The sequence below is a fragment of the Canis aureus genome, chromosome 13, assembly GCF_053574225.1.
Source record: "Canis aureus isolate CA01 chromosome 13, VMU_Caureus_v.1.0, whole genome shotgun sequence".
Taxonomy (NCBI): Eukaryota; Metazoa; Chordata; class Mammalia; order Carnivora; family Canidae; genus Canis; species Canis aureus.
Window position 1 is genome coordinate 24,925,142 of NC_135623.1, and position 7,393 is coordinate 24,932,534.

Sequence of the window (7,393 nt, forward strand, 5' to 3'; positions counted from 1 at the left end):
AGCAGGCTCCATGCAGGGAGCGCAACACAGGACTCGATCCCAGGACCCCAGGATCATGCCCTGGGCCAAAGGCAGGAACCAAACCGCTGAGCCACCCAAGGATCCCCCAATTCAGCTATTTTAACTATATTCAGCGTTTTTTGCAAATTCACCCCCACTAATTTCAGAAAATTTATTCATTTATCTATTTATTTTTAAAAGATTATTTATTCATTCATTCATTCATTCATCCATTCATTCATGAGAGACACAGAGAGAAAGGCAGAGACACAGGCAGAGGGAGAAGCAGGCTCCCTGCGGGGAACCCAATGTGGGACTCGATCCCAGGACCCCGGCATCACAACCTGAGCCAAAGGCAGATGCTCAACCACTGAATCACCCAGGTGCCCCAATTTCAGAGTATTTACCCCAAAAACAAACCCTGTAGCAGACATTTCCCGTGTCCCTACATAGGACCCCTAATAATCTCTTATCTGCTTTTAGGCTCTATCACTTTGTCTATTTTGGACATTCTTTGCAAATGAAGTCATATAACATGTTTTTTTGTGAGTCTGGCTTCTCTGACTTGGCATAGTGTTTTCAAAGTTCATCCATGTTGTAGCATTTATCAATACTTTCATTCCTTTTATTGCTGAATAATATCTCATTGTATGATCATACCACATTTTGTTCATCTTCATCATTTGGGTTGTTTTCACTTCGGGGCTATGATGAATAATGCTGCTGTGAACATTTATGTATACGTTTTATGTGTGGACATGTTTTCATTTCTCTTAGGTATATACCTAAAAGTGGAAAAGCTAGGTCATATGGTAGCTGTATGTTTGACATTCTGAGGAAATGCCAAACTATTTTTAAAGCAGTTGTGCCCTTTTATGTACCTACCAACAATGTATGAGAGTGCCAATTTTTTCATATCCTCCCTTGTTATTGAAGTGATATCTCATATGGTTTTTAAAAATTTCTTTCTTTCTTTTTTTTTTTAATTTTGTTTTTTATTCAATCATGAGAGATACAGAGACAGAGAGGCAGCGACACAGGCAGAGGGAGACGCAGGCTCCATGCAGGGACCCCACGTGGAACTCAGTCCCGGGACTCCAGGATCTCGCCCTGGGCCAAAGGCAGCGCTAAACCGCTGAGCCACCCGGGCTGCCCTAAAAATTTCTTTCTTTTGTGGTTTTGATTTGCACTTCCCTAATGAATTATCACACTGAACATCTTTCATGTCTTTATCAGCCACTTGTATAGCTTCTTTGCAGAAAAGTCCCCTTAGATCTTTTCTCCATTTTTATTTTTATTTTTTAAAGATTTTATTTATTTATTCATGAGAAACACAGAGAGAGAGAGAGGCAGAGACACAGGCAGAGGGAGAAGCAGGCTCCATGCAGGGAGCCCGATGCAGGACTAGATCCCTGGTCTCCAGGATCACGCCCTGGGCTGAAGGCGGCGCTAAACCGCTCCTTAATAGTGTTCTCTGAATCACAAAAGTTAATTTTGATGAAGTCCAATTTATCTATTTTTTCTTTTGTCACTTGTGCTTTTAGTTTCATGTCTAACTTCATAGTGTCATGTTTAACACTGCCTAATCCAAGATCACAAAGGTTTCCTTCTGTGTTTTCCTCTAATTACATTTTTTTCATTTAAATTCAATTTGCCAACATATAGTATAACACCCAGTGCTCATCCCCAAGTGCCCCACTCAGTGCCTGTCACCCAGTTACCCCAACCCCTCACCCGCCTCTCCTTCCACAACCCTTTGTTCGTTTCCCAGAGTTAGGAGGCTCTCATGGTCTGTCTCTCTCTCTGATTTTTCCCACTCATTTCCCCTCCTTTCCCTTATAATCCCTTTCACTATTTCTTATATCCCATGTAAGAGTGAAAAATATGATAATTGTCCTTCTCCAACTGATTTATTTCACTCAGCATGTTACCCTCCAGTTCCGTCCACATTGCCTTCTGTGTTTTTTTCTAAGAATTTTTTAGTTTTAGCTTTTACGTTTAGGTCTGTGATCCATTTTGAGTTAATTTTTTTTTTTTTTATGGCGTGAGATAAGGATCCAACTTCATTCTTTTGCATGTGTCTATCTAGTCACCCAGTGACCATTTGTTGAAAAAACTATTCTTTCCCCTTTGAATTTTCTTGGCATGTTTGTTGTAAAGCATTTAACTGTAAATGTAAGGGTCTACTTCTGGACTCTCAGTTTTATTCCATTTATGGAATATGGATATGTTTCCTGTATCAGTACTCTGCTGTCTTGATTATTATTAGTTTTGAAATCAAGATGTACAAATCCTCCTACTTTGTTATTTTTCAAGGTTATTTTAGCTATTCTGGGTTCCTTGCATTTCCAAATAAACTTTAGGATCAGCTTGTCAATGTGTGGGGAAAAAAAAGCCAACTGGAATTTTGATAGGGACTGTGTTGAATCGTACATGAATCGTGGAAATCTTGGCATCTTATCAATATTAAATCTTGAAATCCATAAACATGGGATGTCTTCCTTTTTTCTTTTTTTTTTAAGATTTTACTTAAGGGCACCTGGGTGGCTCCACTGGTTAAGTGTTTGCCTTCGGCTCAGGTCATGATCTCAGGGTTCTGTGATGGAGCCCCCTGCATGGGACATCAATCAAACCTGCTCAGTGGGATATCTGCTTCTCCCTCTCCCTCCGCCCCTTCCCCTGCTTGTGCACATGCACAGGCTCTCTCTCTTCGTCTCTCAAATAAATAAGTAAAGTTTTACTTCTTAATGTGTTAATAAATAAGTAAAAGTAATGTGTTAATAATGTGTTAAAATTTTACTTATTAATGTGTTAACAAATAAGTAAAGTGTTACTTATTTTTTTGACAGAAAGAGAGTGAGTGAGGTGGTGGGGAGGAGCAGAGGGAGAGGGACAAGCCGACTCTCTGTTGAGCACAGAACCCAATGCAGGGCTTGATCTCATAACCCTGAGATCATAACCTGAGCTAAAATCAAAAGTCAAACACTTAACCATCTAAGCCACTCAGGCACCCCACATTGATTGATTTTCATATGTTAAAACCAGCCTGTATTCCTGGGATAAGTTCCCTTTGGTCATGGTGAAAAGCCTTTTTAAGTGCTGTTTGTTTCGGTTTGCTATTATTTTAATGTTAATTTTTTTCAATTTTTTATTTAAATTCTAGTTAGTTAACATACAGCGCAATGTTGGTTTCAGGAGTAGAATTGAGGGATCCCTGGGTGGCGCAGTGGTTTAGCGCCTGCCTTTGGCCCAGGGCGCGATCCTGGAGACCCGGGATCGAATCCCAAGTCAGGCTCCTGGTGCATGGAGCCTGCTTCTCCCTCTGCCTGTGTCTCTGCCTCTCTCTCTCTCTCTCTCTGTATGTGACTATCATAAATAAATAAAAATTAAAAAAAAAAAAGGAGTAGAATTGAGTGATTCATCACTTACATACAACACTCAGTGTTCATCATATCAAGTGCCCTCCCTCCTTAATACCCATCACCCATCTAGCCCATCCCCACCATCCTCCCTCCATCAACCTTCAGTGTATTCTCTATCTGCAAGAGTCCTTTTTTTTTTTTAATTTTTTTACGTTTTTATTTATTTATGATAGTCACAGAGAGAGAGAGAGAGAGGCAGAGACACAGGCAGAGGGAGAAGCAGGCTCCATGCACCGGGAGCCCGACGTGGGATTCGATCCCGGATCTCCAGGATCGCGCCCTGGGCCAAAGGCAGGCGCCAAACCGCTGCGCCACCCAGGGATCCTGCAAGAGTCCTTATGCTTTGTTTTCCTCTCTCTCTTTTTTTCTTTTCTTTTTTTCATAGCACATCTTCTTTATCCATTCACCTACCTGGGGTTGCTTCCATATCTAGACTATTCTAAATAATGCCAAAGTAAACTAGGGGTGCATATATCTTGTCAAATTCATGTTTTGGGGTTTTTCGGGTAAGTACCCTGTAGTTGAATTAATGGATCATATGTTAACTCATTTTTTTTTAAATTTTTTTTTATTTATTTATGATAGTCACAGAGAGAGAGAGAGGCGCAGAGACACAGGCAGAGGGAGAAGCAGGCTCCATGCACCGGGAGCCCGATGTGGGATTCGATCCCAGGTCTCCAGGATCGCGCCCTGGGCCAAAGGCAGGCGCCAAACCGCTGTGCCACCCAGGGATCCCTGTTAACTCATTTTTAATTTTTTAAGGAACCTCCATACCTCCACGTTTTCCACAGTGGCTACACCAATTTATGTTCCTACCAACAGTGCACGAGCGTTCCTTTTTCTCCACATCTGTGCCAACACTTGATATTTTTTGTCTTTTTGATACTAACCATTCTGACAGATGTGAGGTGATATCTCTTTGTGGTTTTGATTTGCATTTCCCTGATTATTAGTGATGTTGAATATCTCTTCAGATCTTAGTTGTTGTTGTTTTTATTTTATTTTTTTAAAGATTTTATTTATTTATTCATGAGAGATACAGAGAGAGAGAGAGGCAGAGACACAGGCAGAGGGAGAAGCAGGCTCCATGCAGGGAGCCCGACACAGGACTCAATCCCAGGTCTCCGGGATCATGCCCTGGGCTGAAGGCAGCACTAAACCTCTGAGCCACCCGGGCTGCCCCTGTTATTGTTTTTAATTAAGCTCTATACCACATGTGGAACTTGAACTCAAGACCTCGAAATCAAGAGTGGCATGCTCTGCCGACTGAGCCTGCTAGGGGACCCTATAGTTTCTTGGCTTTGTTTTTTTCTTTAAGTAGGCTTCATGTCCAACATTGGGCTTGAACTCATGACCCTGAGATCAACAGCTGTGTGTTTTACCAACTAAGCCCGCCAGGCGCCCCACTCATATCTTTGTCTTTTTTTTTTTTTCCTTTTTTCACATCTTAGTTTTAAATATAATTCTCCACTAGAAGGAACCAGGGGTTTGGGCAAAAAACGTACAAGGTGAGTCTAGAAACATCTTATTATATCCAAAAATGTGGAAATTCTCAAAAACTCATAGAGATATTTCTAAAGGATACCAGAACCAGCTGAAAAGGCTCACACTGGCTGAATCTGGAACAATTTGAGTGTCAACATGAATAATGATATTGTTGGATTATTCACCCATTGAATAAAATAGGAATCCATGAGATTGCATACATATAAATAAATATATTAATAAATAAATGTAGTAAAGAGAAATTTTTACCTTATAGTAGAATTCCAAATAATAAATGTAGAAGGAATAATAGAATTAGAATTATACTGTGGTTATGTCCTTATTTTCAGGAGATATACAATAAAGTGTTTAGAGTAATGGAATATCATGTGTACAATTTACTTCCAAGTGATTCCAAGAAATAATAGAGAATATATGTAATATTACATATTGTGAGATATATATATTTGTAAAACAGTTGGACAGATTTTTTTTTAAAGATTCTATTTATTTATTCATGAGACACACACACACACACAGAGGGAGAGAGAGAAAGGCAGAGGGAGAGGCAGGCTCCATGTGGGGAGCCCGACGTGGGACTTGATCTTGGGTCACCAGGACCAGGCCCTGGGCTGAAGGCAGTGCTAAACCACCAAGCCACCCGGGCTGCCCAGACTTTTAAAAAGTTAAACATACACCTATCTTATGACCCAGCTATTCCACTCCTATGTATTTACCCAAGAAAAATTAAAACATGTCCACACAAAGACTTAAACAAAGATTTTCATAGCTGCTGTATTTGTAACAGCCAAAACCTAGAAGCAATTCAAATATCCATCAACAGTAAATGGATAATAAATTATGGTATATCTGTACAGTGAAATGCTACCAGCAATCAAAAGAAACTACTGATATAAGAAACACCGTGGATGAATCTCAAAATAATTATACTGAGTGAAAGAAATCAAACCACCCCTCTAAACTAAAAAATAAAACGAGTACATAATGGATGTTTTGATCTATATAAAATTCTAGAAAATCAGAACTATAGCAATAGAAAGCCATCATCAGTGGTTGCCTGGGGACTAAAGTGGAATTGGTGTTAGGGTAGGGTGGAAAGCAATGGATCACAAAGGGGCACAAGGAAATTTGGCAACGATGGATATAGTCATTATCTTATGTGATGGTTTCACAGTTATATACAGATGTCAAAATTAACCAAATTTTTACACTTTAAGTATATTCAGTGTATTACATGCCAATTACACTTCAATAAAGCTGTTTTTTTAAAAAATATATGATTTCCAAAGTCTAAACCAGAGAGGTGGTAGTGGTGGCTGCAGTGGTTCTGAGACTGAAGTTCTGAACTCTTTCCTCCAGGAAAGGAGCTATATTTTGAGCGTTGGAATCTTAAGATCTTTCTCATGAGATCAGACCTGACTGTGGGTCAGTGAACACTCGCACACTGAAAAATGTACTCTACTTTCCTCTGCTTAGACCACGCAAATGCTCTATGTCAAGGAGGCAAATTTGGGGACAGTTTCTCCAAACCACGAAAACAAATGAGATGACTTGGTAATCAAGAAAGGTTTCTATCCTTTTCCTTAGTAAGGGTTTGAAGATAGTTGTGGGCACAACTTTGTCTAGGTCCAAATTATCTAGTAAGGAGAAAAAAACAGAAGAGTAAATTAAAAAGAAAAATTAAGTAGATTAATAGCTTTGTTTGATATTTTTATTTTCTATTTTTTTGTTTGATATTTTTAAAAAGAGAATGTACTTTCTAGACAGGATGTTGAGTCATACCTTATGCTGGAGCAGTATGGAATGATATTCCACATCCAGGAATGATCTGAAATGATAAAGAGATCCATTAGCATGCATTTCATATCCTTCCTGAATTTCCTCTCAAACACTCAAATCAAGATAGACTGTAAAATAATCTCTCTGTACCCTTTCCTGGGACTTTAGGTAAGAATATGAAAGCTCAACCACCCTTGAGCAGAATGAGCCGGGAAGAATTGGAGGACAGCTTGTTTCGTCTTCGTGAAGAGCACATGTTGGTGAAGGAGCTTTCTTGGAAGCAACAGGATGAGATCAAAAGGTACCTTGTGTTCTCCTTAAGTCTTTTTTTTTTTTTTTTTAACATTTTATTTAATTATTCACAAGAGATAGAGAGACAGGCAGAGACATAGGCAGAGGGAGAAGCAGGCTCTATGGATCCTGGACTCTGATCACACCCTGAGCCAAAGGCAAACAAAGCTCAACCACTGAGCCACCCAGGCATCCCCTCCTTAATTCTTTAAAAGCTGGAGAACAAAAGGGCAAGTAAGAGAAGGAGGTTTTTATTTGCAAAATAAAACCAAAAATCATATTGGTCATTTACTGTATGTAAGGCATGTTGTAAGTTCTTTATATATGTTAACTAACTTACTGTTATAAATGCAATTAACTTAGTTAATACTAGGAGGGGGGATCCCTGGGTGGCT

At 39.5% G+C, this 7,393-nt stretch overlaps 1 long non-coding RNA gene across 1 annotated transcript; it reads right to left on the reverse strand.

Moving 5' to 3' along the window:
* Positions 1–5,434: 5,434 nt before the first annotated feature.
* Positions 5,435–6,987, reverse strand: LOC144282190 (uncharacterized). Its single transcript, XR_013350525.1, has 3 exons — positions 6,858–6,987; positions 6,711–6,756; positions 5,435–6,565 (listed from the first exon to the last, which is right to left on the reverse strand). It is a non-coding gene; the product is annotated as an uncharacterized LOC144282190 (long non-coding RNA).
* Between the last annotated feature and the right edge of the window lie 406 nt (positions 6,988–7,393).